At 32.9% G+C, this 26423-nt stretch overlaps 1 long non-coding RNA gene across 1 annotated transcript in view; it reads right to left on the bottom strand.

Moving 5' to 3' along the window:
* Positions 1-1371: 1371 nt before the first annotated feature.
* The window catches only part of LOC129532141 (uncharacterized), a 68033-nt gene continuing 42981 nt past the window's right edge, over positions 1372-26423 (bottom strand). Inside the window, exons 3-4 of the long non-coding RNA XR_008677772.2 lie at positions 2973-3032; positions 1372-1437 (exon numbers count right to left, since the gene is read on the bottom strand). This is a non-coding gene — a long non-coding RNA (uncharacterized lncRNA). The remainder of the gene's footprint in view (positions 1438-2972; positions 3033-26423) is intronic.

Raw genomic sequence — 26423 nt, 5'->3', positions numbered from 1 at the left:
GTCTTTGGGGAATCACCACACTGTCTTCCACAATGGTTGAACTAATTTACACACCCACAAACAGTATAAAAGCATTCCTTTTTTTTTTTCAATAACCTCAAACACACCGGTTGTTTTTTGACTTTTTAATAATAGCCATTCTGATTGGTGTGAGATGCTATCTCATTGTGGTTTTTATTTGCATTTCTCTAATGATCAGTAATGTTGAGCTTTCTTTCATATGTTTATTGGCTGTATGTATAGAAGACAGAATTTTTAAAATCTCAAATGTACCAATTATTGTTTATTCCAAGCCTACAGTTTTTCCTAAAGGAAAACCTCTAGATCTCCAATCAATGTAATTTTAAATCATATTTAGACCCACATGATCCAGCCTGTACCACAGATTGAACTAAATAAAAATGGATAAATCATCCAAAGGCAGCTAATCCTCAGATTTAACAGTCATCTATGATGTCTAGCATGGAAGTGAGATTAGCCAATAGGATTATCAGGTTTGAACCTGACTTGTCAAATGAAGGCATCAAGGTATTTGATAGATGCTGAAACTGAACAGTCATTAGAAAGAGAATACAGAGTGAGGGGATAGTTGTAAACGGCTTGATAAACTGAAGCTATAAGAGTATCAAAATTATAAGTAAGAAAACTAATGATATAGAGAAAACTACAAAGAGGGTAAAAAAGCTCAATGGTAAACACAGGAGTATGGAAATGTGCAACTATGTCTCAGTTATTTTAAAAAGCCACCAATTCTAATATCCATGGGCAGCTCCATTCTAATAATCTGTTTTTGTGTCCAGCTTTTTCTGGCTTCTCCATTTATATGTGTCTTCCCAACAACCCTATAGTCTCCTAAATTAATTAAGACATAGCTTCTTGAAACAAACAAACAAACAAAAAAGCTATACATTTTAGGCATCCAAACACACAGTTGCTGACTAATGCCATATTTATATAAAATATAGAAAAAAGTTAACTTTCTAAGAAACAAAAATTGTATTTTTATAGAAATTGTCACCCATTATCATTATAGTATTTTAAGCACAGATTTTTTTAATCCACTGAAGAAAAATTACAGCGAAACCAATTAACTCCCATTATTTCCTTTTTCTACATGACATGAAAGTCTGCACACAGAACTTTAACTTTTAAGTCTCAAAGATAGTCTCTTCATTCTTTTCATTTAACAAAAAACAACTAAAGCTCTTGATATAGCCAGAGAAAAAACAATACTGTGAATGCCAGTGTTCACTATGAAAATCTTGCTTTAAGGTACAAAGATATCAAAGATCAGTATCATATAGCCAATATAATTCCTAAAACTTTGCATTCACAATTTTGTAAGGAACAGAAATTCTTATGATACATTCACCTAGTATATCACGCCAGATTGAATATTTCTTCCAGTAATTTCTGTGTATTTAGGTATTGGGATACCTAAAATAAAACAAACACAAATGAATATCTACTGTTTATACACTTCAAAAAATCAAGGAACAAATGCTTCTTATGTTCGATACAAATTCCATTGTATACATGTGTGATATCCTGTTCCATGACACAACTGGGTGGGATCAGGGAATTATACAATAGGTTGTAATCATTTTATCTGGGTGCTCTCATTCACTGGGTCAATGCTATTTTTTTTCCCATGAGAACACTCTATAGCAGTAAAGCACCAAATGCCCTCGCCTCTCCTGACTAAAATACAAGGTATTTACAGTGTAGGCCATATGTTATCCTTTTCACAGAAAGAAAAAGATACAAAGTTTAGATCTTTCAGAAATAAATGGTACAATTCCATGTCCTAGCCACTGTATCTGTGGAGCTTAGGAGGTCTTGCCCTCATCCAATCACTGATACTTTGCTAACTTCTTCTAAAGCATTATGCCAGAAGATACCATAATAAGTATCCTAGACTTCTGGAAAAAAAGGAAAGAAAGAAAGAAAGAAAGAGAGAGAGAGAGAAAGAAAGAAAGAAAGAAAGAAAGAAAGAAAGAAAGAAAGAAAGAAAGAAAGAAAGAAAGAAAGAAAGAAAGAAGGAAGGAAGGAAGGAAGGAAGGAAGGAAGGAAGGAAGGAAGGAAGGAAGGAAGGAAGGAAGGAAGGAAGGAAATTTAGCCCTAGAAACAGTTTATTTGAGCTGCTGTAGCCCTTCTAATCTCTTTGCACCACCCCTGGGCAAATGGTATACTTGTTTTACTATCCTATATCTCAAGGAAAATTCTTCTCCAAGCTTTTACGTGCTTTAAAATTTGTCTCCACTTCCAAGCTCCTCTCTCTCCATACTCATCTCCCTAAAATACAAAGTACTTTCTTATATTTTATTATTCACTTGTCCTAAGGGTGAAATTATCAGGCCATGTGAGTTGGAGCAGCTGCTTTTTATATATTTGGAGGACTTTTTTTTAATTAATAGGTCCTGAAAACCCTCAAATTACAGCACACAGCAATCCTTTTTACCAAGCTTAGCTAACTCAAATATTAAATAAATAGATAGTAAAGAATGGAAAATTATTTTTGTTTTGTTTTGTTTTAAGGAAATAAATCTTTTTCTGCTTCAGATAAGGCAACTACATGTTATGGTTAATTCTCTATCTTATTTATCTTTTGAACCTATGTATTTCTGGGACAATGACTGAACATCTCATTGGAAAATAATAAATAAATACAATAGAACAAATTATATTTTTCCAACTATCAGAGAAATAAAATTACCAAACATGCATGGCTGTTATAACACAAATGAGAGTGAAATAATTATAGGTTCAGAAAGAGTGAACACTAGTATGCTTATTTAAAGTGTATTTAGAAAATATGACCAGCAAGTTAAAGGTACAAGTTTCCGGATATTATTTGCTTGTGATGATTTCAAAGTAAATCATCCTTACCCATATATGTTTTTACAGTCAGCATGAATTTTGGATAAAAGCTCTGATATAATGAAATGACTTTTAAACTTTCAGAAACTAACCTTTCGGAGTCACTGTCAGGAAATACGGGTAGCTGTTAGATGGAGTCTTTGTGCACCAGTCTGTGAGAAAGAAAATTCTTATTTCCACCAAAGAACAGGTAAAAACCTTAAAATATTTCTCATGAAATGCTTTAATGCTTTCAACTGTCAACCCAGAAGAAGGTATTCAAAAGAAATTGCGGAAAATAAATGTTTTATGAAACATAAGGAAGAATACAAAACATCTCTAATTAACATGCATAAGTGCTTGATAGTCACCGTGTATAAGGCAAGCTCATGTAATGGTTGGATAGTTATTCATACATTTGATCAATCATGCCTTTCTCATAATAAAGATAAATCCTTATTGTTGATTGAATAATCTGGTTATAATATTGGCATAAATGGTAATCCATATATTAAATGAAAAGAAACACCTTAATTAAGCCACTATCGCACAGAGCTTTTTGAGGTCACAGGTCTTTTTATTTGCCAATCATATTTGTTAGTCAAAGAGGAAAATAAAATTTTTAAATGTGAAAGCAACATTTGTTTTTCCCAAGGAACTATACAAAAAAAAGTGCCCTCTGATAGCCATGTGTAACGAGAGAGAGAGAGAGAGAGAAAGTGAGAGAGTGAGCAAGAGTGAACTAAAACACTTCTTTAGATAAGGCACAGTACTTGAAAATACAGTCATGTATTGCTTAACTATGGGGATATGTTCTAAGAAATGTATCATTAAGCAATTTTGTAATCATGCAAATATCATAGAGTGTACTTAGAAAACTTAGATAGTTTAGCCTACTATATACCCAGGCTCTGTGGTAGAACCTATTGCTCCCTGACTACTATCCTTTAGATCATGTTACTGTACTGAATGTGGTAGACAATTATAATACAATGGTAAGTATTTGTGTATTTAAACATATATACATCTAGAAAACATATCGTAAAAATTGTGGCATAAAAGACATCATAAAAATTGTGGCATAAAAGATAAAAAATGGTACACCTGTGTATTAGTCTGTTCTTGTGTTGCTATAAAGGAATACTTGAGACTGGGTAATTTATAAAGAAAAGAAGTTGAATTGGCTCACAGCTCCGCAGGTTGTACAAGCTGGCATCTGCTCAGGCTTTGGGGAGGCGTCAGAGAGGTATTACTCATGTAGAAGGTGAAGCAGGAGCCAACATGCCACATGGTAAGAGTAGGAGCAGAGAGATGGCTAGGGGAAGAACCACACACTTCTAAATAGATCTTGCAAGAACTAACTCGCTATTGTGAGGACAGCACCAAGCCATGATGTATCTGCCCCCGACGACCCAAGCACCTCTCACCAGGCACCACCTCCAACACTGGGGACACGGGATTTGGGTGGGACAAACATCCAAACCATATCTACTTCATAGGGAACTTACCATGGAGCTTACAGGACTGGAAGTTGCTGTGTGGGTGAGTTGGAGAGTAAGTGGTGAGTGAACGTGAAGGCCTAGAATGTTACTGTACACTACTGTAGACTTTAAAACACGGTATACTTAGACTAAGCTAAATTTATGAAAAATATTTTTCTTCAATAATAAATTAAACAGCTTACTGTAACTATTTACTTTATAAACTTTTCAATTTTTTAACTTTTGACTCTTTTGTAATAACACAGCATAAAACATAAACACATTGTACAGCTGTTCAAAACTATTTTCTTTTTTGTATTCTTACTCTATAAGCTTTTATCATTAAAAAAATTTTTGTTAAAAACGAAGACAAAACTCCACACATTACGCTAGGCTTACACAGGGTCAGGATCATCTACATCACTGTCTTTGACTTCCACAGCTTGTTTCACTAGAAGGTTTTCAGGGACAATAACAGGCACAGAATTCTCTTTCCCTATGATGACAATGCCTTTTTCTGGAATATCTCCTGAAAGACCTATGTGAGCCTGTTTTACAGTTAATGTATTTTTAGTAAGTAGGAGTACACTCTATAATAATGATAAAAAGTATACTTTAGTAAATGCCAAACCAGTAACATAATGGTTTATTATCAAGTATTATGTACTATATATAAGTGTATGTGCTATTATTTTATAGGACTGGTGGCATAGTAGGTTTGTTTACACCAGCATCACCACAGACATATAAATGTGATGTGCTACAGTGTTACTGTGGCTACAATGTCACTTGGTGATAGGAATTTTTCACCTCCATTATAATCCATGGAAACAGCATCTTACATGTGGTCCCTCATTGACTGAAACTTTGCTGTGCAGTGCATAAGTATATAAATGAATATACTAATTGCTTCCCCTAGAAAATATGCTTTGTCTATGTTGCTATTAATAGCAATCTTGCCTTAAAAAAAATCTGTGTTAAGGAAGCCTCTCTTGAATTTAATAAGGTTGGGGGTCCATAATACAATAATCTGAAATCAAAAATGCTCGAAAATTTTGGAGCATTTGACATGACAATCAAAGAACATGTTCATTGCAACATTTTGGATTGGATTTACAGATCTGGGATGCGAAACTAGTAAGTACAATGCATGCATTCCAAAATACAAAAACAAAAATCTAAGATCTGAATCATGTCTGGTTCCAAGCATTTCGGATAAAGGACAGTCTATGGATACAGTGATTAGTCCTATTAACTCTATAATAAGAGGAGCTATTTGAAATTTTTAAAACTTTGCACTTGCAGATATACAAATATTGGGTTAAAACACAAAGCAAAAGTATCGTAATTACATAGTCTTTAAAAAAAATTTATTCTCAAAATTTGAGACTATATTAGCTTAGCACCAAACCCTTTCTGCCTCACCCTTCTGGGTAGTGCTGTTTCCTTATTGAAAAATGTTTTTTGACCTTATCTCATAAAGTCATGTTAAGATATTCTCAATGAAAAAATGATTTCACAACTATTTATTTTTGATAAACTTTACGCATTTGATATTATCTGCTTCCTTGCAATTTTGTTTTATCAAAACAGTTTATATGAACCTAGGATCAATATTTACATTCACCAAATTTTTACATACTTCATTTTAGATGAAATCAATTCAGTCATTTGGCATTTACTTCCAAGGCACATTTTGTAACATTAGCTGAAGATGCGTTTTATTGCCCTTCGATAACTAGATATAAACTGTCACACATTTGAAAATTCATCCTAATTAGCTTAGAGTTATATCTTTTTAGCTTCTAGATTCTATTTCACAAATATACTGTAAAAGTTAATAAAGTATATGGTTTTAAGGTCAAAATATTAACTACATATATAGATATATGTATAACTTTATGTAACATACATGTATTAACTGTAAAGCACTTTACAAACATAAATTATTAGTATCATATTTCCTACTCATCAAAAAATATCAAAATGGTTGCATACTTCAATTTGTTTTAATACTCTGAAGAAATTTTAAGAAAACAAATTTATTGGATTATCTCTTCAACAGTTCTCTAAACTTTAGTGAGTCCAAAATATACCTGGCAGGCATCTTAAAATGCATATCTCCAGGCCAGACACATAGACATTTAGATAAGCATGTCATCTATGGGAGCAATAAATCTTCATTCCTAACAAAAATTATAAGAGAATTGAGTTATAGACATCCATGGACCTTAGTCAGAGTATCACACAAGAATACAAAGTAAATTTTCTAAAAAAAGTATGTTTTTTAGTTAGTTTAAGAAACTTCTCCAAAGCTCAGAAATGTTAAGAACCATTGCTAGCATAACATAAATTCTATGAAATATGTCAAGCACATTTGTAAATATAAAGGGAATGAAATAACCTATGTGTGGTATGCTGTTCATTTAATCCTCAACTTCTAATTATTTATAATCTTGTTTTAAAGAACTGTACATGTACAAGAAGGAATTATAGCACAGAGCAAGATGGTATAAAATGGAGTGCTAACTTGGATATGATTAGGGAATAAATTATATTATATGCACAACAAATATGCTTGAATTACATTAACTTTGAATAATCAGTGAAGACTTCATAAATAGAAATTGATCTGGACTTCAAATAGCTGAATGGCTTTCTGTAGAAGAAGAAAAAAGAAAAAAGTGGGGCCAACGTGAAACACACGAAAAGAAAAGGCTTTCCACAAGAACTAGAAAAAATAGAGTAAAAGAAATTACGGCTTAGAGCAAGAAAGATCAATAGTTTGTGAACACATGAAGCCATTCAAACAGAAAGGAAGTTCACTAATTAAAAAAGAGTATTACAAGTCCTACAGAGACCATGTAAACAGAGTACATATTAACATACCTGAAATGATGGATAGCATTTGTGTAGCTAAACATATATACATCTAGAAAAGATACCATAAAAATAATAATCATTTGACTTTAGGAGCTGGTATAGTTTGACTTTAGGGGCTTGTATGGTTAAATTCAAAATATTAATTTTCCTCTGACTTTATATATAATTTTCCTCTGATTTTAATAATGGGAGAAAGCCTTTGGATGTAGAAAACAACAACAAATTAGAATACTTTTCTAGTGTTCATTGACTTTAAGAGTTAATGGATTAGTTAACTGCCACCTTCCCAGATCTATTGTAGAGATTCTACCTTGAGTAGTTTTTAAAACATAAGCCTTGAAGAAATATGCCTTTAAAAGTAAAGCTTACAAGGCTGAGTTTGGCTGGTATGCTCTAAAGCAGTGGTTTTCAAAGTAAGGACAAATGGGGCTTCTTTCCATTGCCTCGGGAAGCATTGTCTGTTGCTAGTGATATGGTTTGGCTGTGTCTCCACCTAAATCACAACTTCACATCTTGAATTGTAGCTCCCATAACTCCCATGTGTTGTGGGAGGTACCCTATGTGAGGTAATGAATCATGGGGGTGGGTTTTTCCCGTGCTGTTCTTATTGTAGTGAGTAAGTCTCACAGGATATGATGGTTTTATAAAGAGGAGTTCCTCTGCAAACGCTCTCTGTTTGCCCGCCGCCGTTTAAGATGTGACTTTGCCCCTCCTTTGCTGTCCGCCATGATTGTGAGGCCTCCCCAGCCATGTGGAACTGTGAGTCAGTTCCATTTAAACCTCTTTCCTGCTTGCAGTGAGCTGAGATCGTGCCACTGCACTCCAGCCTGGGTGACAGAGCGAGACTCCGTCTCATAAATAAATAAATAAATAAACCTCTTTCCGTTATAAATCACCAGGTCTTGGGTATGTTTTTATTAGCAGCGTGAGAACAGACTAATACAATTAGTAATATTTAAATACCATAATTTTTAAAACCCAAAATATCTACCTTTATGTTAGTTACATAAACTGACAACTTTTTTTTTCTTTTTTTTTTTTTTTTCGAGATGGAGTCTCGCTCTTTCGCCCGCCCAGGCCAGAGTGCAGTGGCACAATCTTGGCTCACTGCAAGCTCCGCCACCTGGGTTCACGCCATTCTCCTGCCTCAGCCTCCTCAGTAGCTGGGACTACAGGCGCCCGCCACCACGCTCGGCTAATTTTTTGTATTTTTAGTAGAGACAGGGTTTCACTGTGTTGGCCACTGACAACTTTTAAAAAGATTTTTAATTAAAACATCCTAGACCTGGAATTTCATTATCAACAGTGATACTGAGTTGTGACTCTGCAAAGTATAGAGAGTATGTGAAGATATTAGGCAAGGTCCCTGCTTTTGGGGGATTAAAAGACAAAATATATAAATTAGTTCTCAGTCATCTTTTCATCTCCATGTTTTGGCAAAAGGTAGTCACTCAATAAATATTTATTGAATGAATAAATGGTGACTAGAAAGACCAATAATAAATACAAAGTACCACAACCCAAGTGTAACTAAATTATAGACTCTGTAATTCTTCATTCTATCTAGGCTGTCAATACTAGCCTCAGGAAAGTAATGTAAGGTATATTAGACTCCAAAGGGGGCAAAGGACTTACATCAATGGCAGAAAGAGAAGAGAATTTTAAGGGAACCTCTGCAGGCAAAAGAGTTCAAACAAACAGCCAGCCAATTTGGCTGGAGCAAAGAGTGTACTAAGGAAAATGGTGGAAAATAAATTCAATGCGTTCCCTAAAACTATCTAAATATTTTACCAAAAAGCAGTTACAGACAGTCCTCAGTTCATGAGTTCACCTTACAATTTTTTGACTTTATGATGGTGCAAAGGCTATATGCATTCAGTAGGGACCATACTTCCAGTACTCATACAACCACTCTGAATTTCATTTTCCGTACGATAGTCAATAGATTACATGAGGTATTCAGCACTTTATTATAAAATAGGCTTTGTGTTAGATGATTTTGCCTAACTGTAGGCTAATGTAAGTGTTCTGAAGACGTTTAAGGTAAACTAGGCTAAGCTATGATGGTTGCTAAGTTAAGTGTAATAAATGCATTTTCAACACAGCATTTTCAGCTTATGACAGGTTATGGGATGTCAGTTCATTGCAAGTCGAGGAGCATCTGTATATTTATTTGAAAGATTTTTTTAACTATAGTATTTGTCATTGTTTTAAATCATATAATGTACTTTGTTTTTCTCAAAGGGACACTGAGCAAGCATGTATTTGTTTTGTTTTGCTTAGTTATGTTTCTTTTCCTAAGTACGCTTGAAGTACTGAGTTATAGAGCTAGATGGAAGTTGGACTGCAGAGGGTTTTGAATAATAAATCCAGGAATATGATAAGATCCTTACACAATAGGGAACCATTTGAGGGGAATCTTGTTGATAAGATTATTCTGTGCCAATGGATTTGTTAAAGTTAGTGCTTTTATAGTGGTGGCAAAATGGATCCTTGGAATGGATGAAGTCCAATGTTTCAGAACATGTTTCCAAACATGTTTACATGTCATTATTTCTGGCCCAATATGTTTAAGACACTCAGGTGAATATTTGTCATTCTCCAATGACAAAAACTGTTTCCCATTTCAGTAATTTTAAATTTCAATAAAATATTAAAATTTTGGCCACAATAGAAACCTAAATTAAATGAGAATAGCCGGTTTATCTTTCAGCTATGATGGAGTTGACTGTAATCTTAGCAACCAAAGGTTGCATCTGAAGAGACATATCTCTAGATAAACTGATTTGCTGAGATGGCACAATATTGTTAACAAACATCATATAAGGGGTAAATAAGAAAATGAGATCACGAAGTATTGTTAATAAAATTATTGTCTTGTATCTTTTATATGGTATTTAAAAAGAGCATAATTCATTACAATGTTTTCCCCATTTACTTAAAGAACAGTAACATTTGATTTAACCTTTAAGTGTGTGTATATATACATATATATATACTTATATATAAAATTAAAAAAAATTTTAAATAACCTACTACAATTCCCTTTGTGCTAGAATATAATTCCCTACTTTCCAAAATTATCATTCACTTCAGAACATATTTTTGCCAGGGTATTCTCTTTATTTCCAAATACATGACCCACAGAGATATTAATCCTCTGATGGTAAGTCAACATTAGAATAAAGGGGAAAAAAAGGAATTTTTCTCAAATGCATATTTTCTACCCTTTTCCTAGAGAAAGAGCTTTGTCTTTTTTTGCTTTATTTTTGTTCTATTCATAAATACTACTACAGTATTTTCTTTGTAAAGCAACTTCGTAAATATGTATAAATGAACTGAAAGAACTTCCAACTACTCCTCAGACTGATGTAGAACTTCAAATTTTGCTGTAAATCATTTTTAGAATATGATTAAATTAAAGTAACCCCTCAGGGGAGAAATTTAGTGGTCGTTCACCTAAATAATTTTTTGTGAAGGTCAGTAGCCAGAGAAAGTTTAAACTATAACAAAATAATTGTATTGAGGTATTTTTATAGGACTTAAACATTTTGAATATAACAGTTTTGAAATTTTCAAATTTTGAAATATACTATGTAGACTATAAAGTCAAATCCTCATTAATTTGAGAGACAGAAATCTAATACAACTTTTAATAACATAAATTTTATTTTGTCATTTTAACAATTCCTTTACACTGATTAATATTATTTTAGATATGGAATCTTTTTAATATAACATAATGCATGACTTTAAATTTTTCATTTCTTAAATCAACCAGTTTTTGTGAGCACATCCTAGATATTGGACACTATGAATGATACAATTAGAAGACATTGATTTAGCCTTCAAGAAACACCAAATCAAGCAGTGGAAATTAGAAGTTTACTAATAACCACGAGTCAAGTCAGATAATTATACCATTAAATGAATGTAGGTAAAATGACACAAAGATTAGAGAATGAAATTATCTTCAACTGGGAATCAGGACAATTTTTTTGAAAGAGTTGATATCTGAGATGACTATCGAAGGTGAAACCAAAACAATTGGGGATGAAGATCATTTCATAGAGGACAGGAGAACAGAGGCAAAAAAGAAAACATGGAAAGATGGAAAAACATACAGGGAACATAAAGTTATTTATTTGGGTTTGAGAACTGAATTCATAAAATGCATTCTCATGCAAGATGAAATTGGAAAAATTGGTTGGAATTTGATTTTGGATGGGATAACTACATAATCTAAAATAGGACAACTTTGAGAGTAAAAGGGGCATGGTTAATAATTATACCAGGGCAACAGACAGACTGGAATAGACTATCTCAAACATATCAGAGTGTATGGATAGGCTATTTATAGGAGGTCTTTAATCCCAGACTGGTGTGTTTAGACTTAGTTTTATAGGCAATGAGGACTAAAAAAGTACTGATATATATCTATAAGTTGCTTTAAAATGAAAATTGTATCTAATGGGAAAATCAAATAATCATGAAGAATAGTTAGGAGTCTATGGAAGGTAATCACCACTCTTTCTGAATATAGCATATTCATAATCTATTATATAACATTGATTCCATGGAACGTTTAGTAGCAATGGGTAATAACTAAAACAGATTGGCCAAGAGTTCAAGAAAGTGGAATTACTTGACTGAAATCATTTCTATCCCTAACAGACATTTAACCACTATATAGGATATACAGGAAACTACCTCATTTTTGTTTTCAAATGTTTTCAAATGAGGTAATTTTCTGAAACCTTGGTTTTAACATTCTTTCTTGCCCAATATAATTTCTCAAAATTTAAAATGTGTTAAAGTGGTATAAAAATTTATCACTATTTAACCCATTTATTTGAAGGCTAGTTATAAAAGACAAAATTAGCACCAATGCCCCAGCCTGCTTTCTTGTTTCTATAACTACTTGCATGGTATTTCACTGATATACGTATGTCCTTCAAAATTCTAAGGCAGTTCAGCTATTGAATTTTACATTGAATTTTCTGTTCATCTATATTTGCTTTTTGTAAAATGTTTTGGGGCTTTGTACAGAAGAGACACATAAAATTGTAGATACCTGAAAGCAAAAGAAATTTGACTCCTTTCATGCCTTGCATGACTGCCCACCTTATTAAGATATTGAGTAGCTAATTCTTGTGAGAAGCCATTTGATCTATGATTAAAATAGTTCATGAAAGGAACCTAGTAGTACAAATGCAATTCAAAACCACAAGAAATTTCCTCTAATACTAAAAAGTAAATATAGATGTTATATAAAACTGATAATGCATAAAAGGAGAACTATAAACACCTAAACAACTATGAACTATATTTTTCACACAAAAAAATTAATTTGCTCATTTTACAAATTCTGAAATTTTAATGCATTATTGACTTATTCCAAAAAAATAGCAACAACAATGAAATTTTGAAAGGATAAATAGCTATTCCTTGTTTAATAAAAAATGTATGAAAACTCAATCTTACAGTTTACAAAAATACTTTGTACCTGGAGCAAATTAACCTTGAGGATAAACTTCAATTATTGTATAAAAAAGTGCTGTTTTCACAGATCCTAATCTATAGAATATTTAAATAATGCAATTCACATGCTTGATCTAATAGACATATATGGAATAGTCTACCCAATATCTTGAGAATATTCAATTGACTCAAACAAACTTGAAATATAAAGTTGATCATGAATAAGCTATAAAACAAGATTTAACAAAATTCAGAGAATTGGTTTTACAAAGAATCTATTCTTTGCCCATATGCAATGGTTAGAGCCCAAAAACATGATATTAGTATGTAGTTTTAAAATGCATGAAATAAAAAATTTAAAACACTCCTAATTTAATTTCATTTTGGAAAGAATAATAGACTGTCAACACTAATAATACAAAATAAAAGAAATCAGAAATTATGTACAATTTACATAAGTTGTCAAATAAAAATATTAATTTATTAATTAAGAAATAAAGATTACAACCAGAACACCATTTTATGCTCACAAGACAAGCCAAAATTAGAAAGTCTGATAATACCAAATATTGGTATCAGCTACAGAGCCACACTCTGATAAGCTTATTGTGTATATTTACATTACTGCTTAATATCATGCTCTGACATTATCTATCACATTTCATTGATTTTAAGATGCATCTTATTTTTGCATCTCTGTAAAGATAAAATATCCCAGCAATCCAACTATAACTTACTCTGGCTAGAGATATGTTTGCACATAGAATGAGACATTTAAAACAATAGTCACAAAATAACTGCTTTTAATAAAGGGAATTCAGCCGGGCACAGTGACTCACACCTGTAATCCCAATACTTTTGGAGGCTGAGGTGGGCGGATCATGAGGTCAGGAGTTCGAGACCAGCCCAGCCAACATGGTGAAACCCCGTCTCTACTAAAAATACAAAAATCAGCCAGTCATGGTGGCGGGTACTTGTAGCCCCAGCTACTTGGGAGGCTGAGGCAGGAGAATCTCTTGATTCTCACTGGGAGGCGGAGGTTGCAGTGAACAGAGATCACATCACTGCACTCTAGCCTGGGTGACAGAGCGAGACTTCCTCTCAAAATAAATAAATAAATAAATAATTCCTCAAACTATACAAATGTTCATTTACAAGGGAAAGATAATTCAGTTTTGCAAAAGAGTACAATAGAAAATACAGGGTAGTGAAAAGAAATTAGTGGCACTTGTATTTCATGAATAACTTTCACAAGCACAATAATACTGAACATTAATAATACTGAAGTAATATAAATACTTTCTGGTACTTTTTTAAAGTAGCAAAAGTAAACAATATTTAGAAGTATATATATAGAAATAAATATATAATATATATACACTACAAATACAAAAAGAGAAAAAAGTCAGGAAGAAGGCTACATCTAATGAGTAGAAAGATAGGGTGTTTGAGTAGACTTTAGTTATATTGATAATTTCTACTTAAACTCTGTGATGGGTTTTTAAAAGTTTGTATTTGTGATATTATTCCTTACATCATTTTGATGGTATTAAATATTTAATGATACATTTTTAATGTTTAAAAAGGTTACTGATTGTGGCTTAAGACTGCATGATGCCAAAATATGCAGATGTCAAGGGTTTTCAAATGTTCTTATTGTAGCATTATGAAGGGAAAACATCTGAATGATGTCTCCTTGAAAATTTTATGTTTTATACTTTTTGGGTCATTGGACTTATCAGTATAGCTCTTCTACTCCAAATCACATTGCCAAGACATCTGTCTTTTTGCTGTCTTCTTGTCATTGTACTCTTAGGATTGTTTATTTAAAAATAATGTGCTTATTGAAAAAAGTCATCTTTAAAAATGCACACTTCATGAAAATAAAGCAGTATAAAACAAAAAAGCAAATCTCCTTCTGAAGCTCATGCCCTAAAGGCAGCAACTGGCAACAGATAACTTTTTTATAAAATTCCAGAATTTTTTTGTGCTTATTAGTAGAAATGAATGTCTTTTTGTAAACCCAAGTAGGAGCATACTATAAATACTGTCATACATTTTTATTTTTTTACTTATCTTGATGATCCTTAATAAACAAATATATCTATTTTGCTTACTCTTGAAACAGTTAAAATCTCACAAGATTATTTGTTTTTGAAGTTTTGACAGGGCTAACCTATAAAATATTTGAGCCTGGTGTCTTTTTAGGGATGTAGGACTTTAATGTATTTTTCTTCCATAACAACTGTTCTCTTTAGAATTTCTCTCTGGGATCAAATTTGTTTACCCTATGTTTTCCTCTAATGAGTTAATTCTTCTAAAATTTTAAATATATTTACTAAAATTTCCATCAATTTTCTCTTTTGGGTAATTTTCTAATTACTATTATTAATTTCTATGTGGGCTTTCTCTCCTTTTTCCTAATTGTGATAGGTGGTAGTATGCCTGTTCACTCCATCAAAAAGCCATTCATGATATATGTATCAGCATAAGAATATAAATATAAAATGTCTGCTTTTATCTTACATTTTGTGGTTTTCTTATTTTTTTTTCTAATGGTTTGAATAGAATGCTTGCCATATTTTTAATTTTTTTTATTTCTTTTCTTTGAGATGGAGTCTCACTCTGTCACCCAGGCTGGAGTGCAGTGGCACGATCTCGGTTCACTGCAACCTCCACGGCCAGATTCAAACGGTTCTCCTGCCTCAGCCTCCCTAGTGACTGGGACCACAGTTGTGCACCACTTCGCCTGGCTAATTTTTGTATTTTTAGAAGAGATGGGGTTTTGCTATGCTGGACAAACTGGTCCGGAGCTCCTGACCTCAGGTGATCTGCCCACCTCAGCCTCCCAAGGTGCTGGGATCACAGATGTGAGCCACAGCACCCAGTATTTTTTTTTTTTTTTTTTTTTTTGAGACGAAGTCTCACTCTGTCACCCAGGCTGGAGTGCAGTGGCATGATCTCTGCTCACTGCAAGCTCCGCCTCCCGGGTTCACGCCATTCTCCTGCCTCAGCCTCCAGAGTAGCTGGGACTTCAGGCGCCCGCCACCATGCCCGGCTAATTTTTTGTATTTTTAGTAGAGATGGGGCTTCACGGTGTTAGCCAGGATGGTCTCAATCTCCTGACCTCGTGATCCGCCCGCCTGGGCCTCCCCAAGTGCTGGGATTACAGGCGTGAGCCACCCCGCCCAGCAGCCTTATTTTTAATTCTAAATTTTATAGATTAACACTATGAGTTTTCCTCTGAACATTTCTACTTAAACCATATTTTACATAGTGTAGAATGTAATTTAAAAAATATTTCCTAGAACATATATTTACATGTAATACATAATATAATGTAGAATATATCCTAGGAAATATGTATATACTATGGACTGAATGTTTCTATGACTCCAAAATTAGTATGCTGAAAATTTAACCCCAGTGTGATGGTATTAGGAGGTGGGGCTTTCAGAAGTTAACTAGGTCATGAGGGTAAAGTCCTCATAAATGAAATTAGTGCCCTCATAAAAGAGATGTCAAGAGCTCTCTCTCCTTCAGCCATGTGAGGATGCAGCAAGAAGATGACTATGAAAAAAGAAGTGTGCCTTCACCAGACACCAGATCTGCCAATACCTTGATCCTGGACTTCTAAGTCTCCAGAACTGTGAGAAAACAATGTTTGTTGTTTAAACCACCGAGTTTATGATATGTTTGTTATAGCAGTCTGAACAGACTGAGATAATACGTACTTTCACATATATATATATATGTTGTGTGTGTGTGTGTGTGTGTGTGTGTATATCTCCTAGATTTTGTACCATTTTGTATTATGTTTTACCCTTAATTAAATTAGCCAATTTTGGAAGAAAGTTGGGGTTTTTGTTTCTGTTGTTTTTAATCTGGGTCTTACTTTTCAAATGTTTGTTGGGGTTCATTTGTCTTGCTAAGTTGAATTTCAAATGCACGTTGATAAAAGAATTTGATTTGCATAATTTGTATTTAGTAGATATAAAATAAATGGAGGCATAAACCCTTGAAAAGATAATACTCTATTTTATTAGTGTTCATTCTATATCTTAGTGATAATCAGTATCATAGTAACAATGATAGTCATTGTCTGGCTGAGGCAATGACAAAATCATAGCTCACTGCAACGTCTATTTCCCAGGCTCAAGTGATCCTCCTGCCTCAGCCTGCAGAGTAGCTAGGACTTCAGGCATGTGCCACTACATCCAGCTAATTTTTTAAATTTTTAGTAGAGACAAGGTCTCACTATGCTGCCCATGCTGCTCTCGAACTCCTAAACCCAAGCTATCCACCCACTTGGGCCTCCCAAAGTGCTAGGACTACAGGCATGAGGCAACACACCCAGGCACCACTAATTAATTTAGATTTGCATGTTTCTTTTAGGTCTTCATTATCGTTTTTCTTGCAATGTGCCTCAGTTACTAAGGTGTAGCTGTGCTTCTTGCATATAGTGGCATGCACTTTCAGTCATATTAATTAAAAGCTATAATTCTGACTCTAAAATTAGTTTTCCTAGTGTTAAATCCGTATTATATTATCTACTAGCTATAGACATTAACCAAGCTATGATAAAAAGATAAAGATAAAATGAGACAAGAGAATTAAAAGTTCTTAGATCAGTATATGTTATCTAATAAGTGTTCAAAATTATTTGTGTAAGTTTTTAAGCAGCTTGTATTTCTTTCATGCCATCTAAGATGGACTTTTTTGCTTTAATATTATTTATATGCTAACATATTTTTCACATATGAAATACATTTTTGGTTTCCATGGTTCTTCCATGGAACCATTTGGTTCCATGGTTCTTTCCTACTCAAATAATTGTATCATTATTGAAATGATATTTAATTTGTGCATAAGAGGCAGGGAGAACTCACATTTTCATGGTGTAGAGCAAGGGTTTGCAAACTATGGCCCATGGAACTTACCTGGCAAATGGTCTATTCCTATATGACCAGTGAGATGGGAATTTTAAAAAATATTTAAAAGGATTGTTTAAAAAAATCGTATGTCGCAAAAGCATAAAACATTTAGTTTCTGCTTTACAACAATGAAAAAATTACCAAACTGATTTTAGAGCCTTTCTATCAAATAATGTAGCATAAATTTTCGTTTGCTTAAGTCAGCGTTCCAAAGATATTAGGAACATTTAGGCCTACACTGGCTGGGTTCAAATGCCATCTCTGCCATCTACCATATATGTGCATTTGCAAGTTTCTCTAAAGCTCAGTTAACTTATCTATAAAATTGAAATATTACAATAGTTACAGAATTGTGATGATTAGCTTTGTGCTAATATATGCAGAAAACTCAGAGGATGAGTGGAACACAGTAAGAGCTTGATAAGTTTTGTTGGTTATTGCATCGTGCTGCTCTTTAAAGCAACACATATTATTAGAGACAAAAGGAAATTTCATAACACAGCTTCAAAAGATAACAAATTTCTTTCAGTAATTATTGGAACAAGCAGAGAAAATCTTACTAATTTTAGAGATTTACTTACTGATTAATCAACTTTACCTAGTCAACCTATGTAGAACATTCTACTTACAACAGCAATGTATTTTTTAAGTACATTTCAAACATTTGCCAAAATGAACCATATGCTGTCCCATAAATAAAGCCTCAATTATTTAATTATTTTCATAGAAATAAGCCTCAATTATTTAATTATTTTCATAGAAATAAAGCCATACTTGCAGTGAGCCGAGATCACACCACTGCACTCCAGCCTGGGCAACAGAGTGTGACTCTGTCAAAAAAAAAAAAAAGAAAAAGAAAAAGAAAGAAAGAAAAGAAAGAAAGAAAGAAAGAAAGAAAGAAAGAAAGAAAGAAAGAAAGAAAGAAAGAAAGGAAACCATACAAATGATGTTCTCTGACCACAGTGGAATTATTAAACTAGAAATAATAAAGATAACTAAAAATCTTCATGTTTGGAAATTCAGCAGTATACCCAATCCAAGAGTCAAAGAAAGAATCTCAAAATAAATATTTAAATATTTTGAACTGAAATGTAATGAAAAACAACATATTAAAGCATGTAGGATGCTGCTAAAGCAATGCTTAAGAGAAAATAAAAAAGGGTAAAAAAATCAATGATCTCAACTTTCCATCTCAATCTCAAAAAAGAAAAAAATGCAATAAAACAAAGAAAGAATAATATAAGAATACATAAAGTAACTAATATGAAGAAGAAATAAAAGTCAATAAGTCCAAATTTTGAATTTTTCAAAAATATTAGTAAGAGTAATAAGTGAGAGAGAAAATAAATTGTCAACAGAAAAAAAGTGGCTATCACTACAATTCCTACAGAAACTGTAAAGCCAGTAAGAGGCTGCTAACAAGTGGGGGTTTTCCCATAAAGGCAAGGTTTGTTTAACATTTGAAAATAATGTGATTCATTAACAGAGAAAAAAAGAAAACCATATGGTCATCTCAATTAATAACACGAGAATATCTGTTGGATGGTTTGTAACAAAGGATAAATGCTTGAGGGGATAGATACCCCATTTTCCATGATGTGATTATTACACATTGCATACCTTATCAAAATATCTTGTATACCCTATAAATATATACACCTACTACGTACCGACAAAAATTAAAAATAAAGATTGTTTTTAAAAAAGAGAACATCTGATAAAATTCAACCCTCATTCATGAGAAAAGAAACAAATACACTAGGATATAATGGACCTTCCTTAATTTGATAAAGTATATCTACTAAAAATCTACAGACAGCATCATAATAATGATGAAATACTAATCTGTTTCTTTAGTACATAATGAACAAGATAAAGATGGTAAATACTAATCATAATCTCAATTCTGTTTGCATAGGGTTGAGCCAACTAATCTTGCTATTCGTTTTCATTTCTTATTTTGGTAGTTTTTGCTTTACCCTCAACAGCTTTCCAAATACTTTTGAATTAAATTAGTTAAATGTTCATCTACTTTATTATCTCTTTTGCCAAAAATTTCTTCTTGAATGTATTTATTATTTTGGACATTTTTTCATTGCTTCATTATGCTAATATTTTATAATTAATAATTATTTATACTTTCTTCAAATTTATATTGTAGTTCTTTTTTTATCTCCCAGGTTAGAATCCTTAATTCACTTAGTTTTTTTTTCATTTCCTTCATTTTATTTAAATGCAGACTGTTCTCTGAGCAGTTGTGTGTTAGAACAAATTATTTTGCATTTATTTTTTCCCAGCCAGCAGAGGTTGGCTTCTAGACAGCAGTTTACAGAGCAGAGCCCGTTTTTCTTCCTCAGATTGCAAACATATCTAATCTGTGTGAATCCTCATTTATTTTATTTTATCCTGCTTCCTTTGGGCCAAAGTAGAGTTGAGAAGCTCCTAACTTCATCTGTTCTCACTTTTCTATTCCCATTATCCAAAACATGATATTGTCAATTTTGTGCAGAGTATAAGCCTCATACTAGGGAGAAATTTGCTTTGCAGAATTTGTTTTAAACCTTCAGTTGGGGCATCATATTCAGCCACATTTTGTAATGTGTTTTGAGTGTACTGCATTTGCAATTTAGGGTTAGAGACAGGACTTGGTTTTTCTAGTAATTGCAATGTGAGGCAAATGGCAATATCATATGAATGTCAGACTTTATTTCAGGTTAGACCAAAATATCAGTGTTAATACTGGCATATTTTATTTAAAAATCTGTTCAGAATTTGTAAAGAAATAAGTAAAACTAAATAAGCAATACATTTCTGGCAAATAAAGGTATAAATATATTCTAAATCATCAAATAAAACTAAATAGGTAAAAATATATTGGTAAACTAAATGGGTTTAAAAAAAAAAAAAAGCATTGGCCTAAGGAGCAGGAAAGAAAGGTCTGTTGGGTCCAGAGTATGCAGATCATCAAGATATAGACCATGTGCTGTGGCCTTGGTGATCTGGTGTACTCTGTTCCCAGTAGGCCTGTGCCTCCTGCTTGACCAGGATGCCCTGAGCGCCACTCTGAACAGCACTCTTGCTCAAATTCCACTCAAGTAGCCAGTGACAATGAAATGGATTTCCCTGCGACCTGTCCAGGATTCATTTGTGGAAAAATATTTCAGCTTGTTAAATTTAAGAACTGGCCACCCATCCTTGGCCGTCACCTTGACCCCCTACTCTCCATAAAGCCACACTCCAAACTTGGTTTAGGAATTTTCATCTAACTTGGCTCAGTATTCTCCAACACCATTTACCTGAAAAACTTTGCTAAAACTGTGAATGTGAAAGTAGGATGAGAATAAGCAAAGTATGGGAGAGTTAAGAACGAATGTAGTATGAAGATTTAAAGAGAATGAAGGGGGAAGGAAAATGAGATGGTTTAAGGTTATTTACAAGTAATTTCTGCTGACTTTTTCATTTTCAAATAATTATTTCTTATATTTGACAATTTGGGACACATCTTTATGAACATTTTAAAGAAAGATGAACTGTGTGCCAGTAGTCAGTAACAATTTCACCATTTATACTCTCTCCTCTATTACAAGAGCCAGAAGCCTTGAAACCGTATTTCTCATAATGGTTAGTAGCATGATTCCAGAATAGAGTTTTCCAGCGAGAAGCAATTATGCAAAATTTGGAAAGAAAGGCGAGGCAGAAGCCATTTTTGCATTTGAAGAAGTGTAGGCCAATATATGAAGATGCAAATATGAGACATTGCCAGTGATATCTGAGACTCCTTTCACAAAATATCTCTAATTCTGCAAATAACTCAATTCAATGGTATGAACAGTTGATATAGACTATTTAGGTTTTTTCCTGCTATTCCTGTATTTTCTGGACCTATTCTGGCTTTCCTGAGATTTGTACCAATAGTCTTCCAGTACTTTTATTCATTTCTAATTTTCTATTTTAAATCACTTACTGCTTGAAATATTTGGAGAGGCTTCCATTTTCCTGACCAAATCATAGCAGACACAGACCACAATATATTTATTGACAGAACCTCTAAACTTTGCTTCAACAAAAGCAATTATTTTTGTTCATCTTAAGTTCTTCATATACAGGTAAAAGTTCTGATATAAATGTTAAATGTATAACTTGTAATACTATATTATCATATTCCATATGTTTAGAAAATATTTGAATGAGAATAATAATTATATTGCAATTTAGACTTGCCATAACATAACATAGTTGCTTACTGCAATTCTATAAAGCACACACCTGTCTGGGTTGAAACTGCCCATTATTTTACAAATAACAAAATAATTGGTCTTGAGCTACAGATGTAAATTATTTAGAAACTAAATTTTAAATTGACAAAATAATGTTACTACACCAACAAAAATACATTTTTCAATGCTTAAAATATCATGGTCTGGTGGAATGCTTAAATATGGACAACTGTTATTGCAATCACTAATTTCAATGAAATCTGAGTTTGTATTTTTTGCAATTCTCTCAGATATTTACTGGCTATTACTAAGAGGAGAATGGAGAAATTATATCTTTTTCTTTATTTCTTTCTAATCTATCCCTTATTCCTCAAATCTTCACCACGTATAACCCAGGTAGCCAGTCATCATTGAATAAAATTAGATAAATGTGGAATAGAATGTGTGGATTTTTTCTGCAGCTAAATTTGAAGGGTTATAGTTTTTTTGCTACAAAGTGGGTAATTGCTAAAAGAATAATGTAAAGACATTTGTCATTCTTTTTAATTTAAAACTATTTCTTCTCTTAACTCATAATAAATATGTATAGTAAAGAACATTGTTATTAAAAGGGGGAACTTGAAAACAGTCTTTAGAGAATCTTTTTATCTCCCATACTATTTACAAACTTTATGTCAAAGTGTTATCAAACCTAATGATGGATTAAACAGTGAATAAAACAATTTATGTAGGAATAGTCATCAATTGCTTTCTTGGAAATATGGATAATTTATAGCTATTTGTATCTAAAAATATGTAGTACTGCATTTTAATAATATATTACATATTTATTAGAAAAATAAAACAATAGTTCTGTTTTTCTGTAACAAATTTTTTAACGTCTTCATATGATTATTTAAAAAATGTTTCATCAGAGAGGATTGTCTGGTAGAAACATCAGAAAAATTAATAATTCTGTTGGTAGAACATGACTGAGGAACTTGAGAGAAAAATGAGATTGGAATGATTTCAGAAAGCATGAGTTTAAGAAAGTTTTACACTTTTTTCATGTATCTCAAGGACTAAATCATTTATTTGAAATTTGCTTATTTTTAATATAGAAACTCACTAATTATAATACAGAACAGAATATTGCCATGACTCTTTTTCAGTGGATACAAAACAACAAGGTCTTCTGGGACACATTAGTGTGGTTTCAACCTGTTACCCTGGCTAGCTAATGAAACCATGTTTAGGGATATTAGAGATATAACACCTTGTTAAGGAATTAATTTTAGAAATATTGAGTAGAATATGTTGTTTTACTAAGGAAATTATTAAGCAGAATGTAGGGTGTTTTCCTATATAGTTTCCCAAGAAACAATAGAGATATTTATCAAGTGGTTTTGATAAATGAATATTATTTGAGGCACTGTATTATATTTTATCAGTTTAGGAAAAGAACATAAATTGTGGGAAACAAAGTTTGCAATAATATGCCATTCACTGTTTTTCAAAAATCGTTGCTCTCTCCAGGATGCATTGTTCAATGACAGATTCTTTCTGCATGTTGAATATGTGGTATTCTTAACATTTTCAACTTTTCCCCTTTATATATTTATCTAAACTATTTTGACTTTTATAGTTGAATTTCTATTGAGATTTCAAATAATCTTTGTTTATTTCTTACCTCATTAAACTTACATTTGAAGAGTTATCAAGGCAATTCTATTTCTGTCAAAACTCATGTGTGTATCAATTTGTCAAAAAAAAATTTAAATTTATAGATAGAAAGCAAAGAAGGCCTCTCCTTTAGGTCAGCCTGGTGCATAGTACACCAGGATTGGGAAAAAGAAATTTTATAAAAACTGAAATAATGAAAAAAGATTATGTAAAATATGTAGGGTTTTAAAGCCATTCCCCTCAGGTTTAACATATTTAAAAACAAAAGGTATATTTGCTGCTTTTCTATGAAAACTAGTTTTCTTTGTAGAAAACTAGTTGCTTACAAAACTAAACATAGTCTTACCATAGAACCAAGCAATTGCTTTCCTAGATATCTACCCAAATGAGTTAAAAGCCATATCCACAGAAAAACTTGCACATGAATTTTTATAGAGGGTGTATTGCCAAAAACTGGAAGCAACAAAGATGTCCCTCAAAAGGGCAAATGGATAAAAAAAATTGTGGTACAGTCAGACAATGGAATATTATTCAGCAATATAAAGAAATGACCTATCAAGTCTCAAAAATATGGAGGAACTTTAAGTGTCCATTGCTAAATAAAAGAAACCAGTCTGAGAAGGCTATATCTTGTTTGATTCCAACTACGTGACCTGCAGGAAAAGGCAAAACTACAGAGACAGTAAAAAAGATCATTGGTTGCCAGGGGTTCAAGTTGGGAGAAGAGACATAAATAGGTAAAACACAGGGGATTTCTAGGACAGTGAAACTAGCCTACAAGGTACCGTAAAGGTGGTTATGTGACATTATACACTTGTCAAAATCCATATGACTGCACAACACAAAGAGTGAACCCTAATATAAACTATGGATTTTAGTTAATACAGTATTTCAGTATGTTGATTAACTGCAAGAAATGTACCACAGAATGCAAGAGGTTAATAATAGAAGAAGCTGTGAGTGAGGGAGAATGAGTATATGGGAACTCTATATGATCTGCTAAATTTTCTGTAAACCTAAAATTGCTCTAAAAAATAAGTTCTGCTAATTAAAAACATTAATCAGTAAACAATATAAATAATCAGCTCCACTGAAAAGTTAATTTATTAACTAGGGTATAGTTCCCAATTTAAAAACAGGTCATATTAAAAAATGCACTTAACTAAAATTAAGTTAAATGCACTTAACTAAAATTTATACAAAACTTTGCATACTGTTTTCTTTGTAAACAATGTAACAAATAACTACCATCAGAGTGAATAGGCAACCTACAAAATGGGAGAAAATTTTCACAACCTACTCATCTGACAAAGGGCTAATATCCAGAATCTACAATGAACTCAAACAAATTTACAAGAAAAAAACAAACAACCCCATCAAAAAGTGGGCAAAGGATATGAACAGACACTTCTCAAAAGAAGACATTTATGCAGCCAACAGACACATGAAAAAATGCTCATCATCACTGGCCATCAAAGAAATGCAAATCAAAACCACAGTGAGATATCATCTCACACCAGTTAGAATGGCAATCATTAAAAAGTCAGGAAACAACAGGTGCTGGAGAGGATGTGGAGAAATAGGAACACTTTTACACTGTTGGTAGGACTGTAAACTAGTTCAACCATTGTGGAAGTCAGTGTGGCGATTCCTCAGGGATCTAGAACTAGAAATACCATTTGACCCAGCCATCCCGTTACTGGGTATATACCCAAAGGATTATAAATCATGCTGCTATAAAGACACATGCACACGTATGTTTATTGCGGCACTATTCACAATAGCAAAGACTTGGAACCAACCCAAATGTCCAACAATGATAGACTGGATTAAGAAAATATGGCACATATACATGATGGAATACTATGCAGCCATAAAAAATGATGAGTTCATGTCCTTTGTAGGGACATGGATGAAATTGGAAATCATCATTCTCAGTAAACTATCGCAAGGACGAAAAAACAAACACCGCATGTTCTCACTCATAGATGGGAATTGAACAATGAGAACACATGGACACAGGAAGGGGAACATCACACTCGGGACTGTTGTGGGGTGGGGGAAGGGGGGAGGGATAGCATTAGGAGGTATACCTAATGCTAAATGACGAGTTAATGGGTGCAGCACACCAGCATGGCACATGTATACATATGTAACTAACCTGCACATTGTGCACATGTACCCTAAAACTTAAAGTATAATAATAATAATAAAAAAGTAACAAATAGTAATTTGTGATCAAACAAAATTAAATCTATATAATGTCAAAATAAGTTTTATTACAAAATATTTTTATATGTATAATATACTAACAGCCTAAATATATTTTCATTTATCTTAACATATTTTATTTAAAATGCATATAATGTAAACCCATGTAATATGAACTAATGGAGAAAGAAACATGTTCTAATAACATATTCTCAACGTTTCCTTACAAATGCCTTTCTCTTTCAAATGGTTCCATTTACTAAAAGAAAACAGTTTATATGCATCTTAAAGCAAAAATGAATAGATAATGAAATGCATGTAACATTAGAGCCATTCAAATATCAGTTATCAACATATTCTTTATCACTTGTCTTCAGTCTGATAGCATTAAGGGACGACTTAAGATTTTAGGTCTCTTAAGCCAAGCTGAGCATCTTTCACTCATCTGAGGGATATTCAGACCTGTCTCCTCACAGTTTTGGGGGAAGAGTTGGGGCAAGGATATGAGCAAGTGGGAGAAAATAGTGGTTTCCTGGCAATCACAAGTCCTTCATCTCTCTAATATCAGTGTATAAGCCTCCCAGTTCCATAGAGGCCAGGGTACCCAAAGTTTGCTTCTAGTGCAGCAGGGCAAATAGGTTCATTGTGTAACTTCTCCCTAATTCATGAGAAGGGAGGAGGGATGATTCATTTAC

The sequence above is a fragment of the Gorilla gorilla genome, chromosome 11 (assembly GCF_029281585.2).
Source record: "Gorilla gorilla gorilla isolate KB3781 chromosome 11, NHGRI_mGorGor1-v2.1_pri, whole genome shotgun sequence".
NCBI classification, from domain to species: domain Eukaryota; kingdom Metazoa; phylum Chordata; class Mammalia; order Primates; family Hominidae; genus Gorilla; species Gorilla gorilla.
This window is presented reverse-complemented; position numbering and strand designations above follow the sequence as displayed.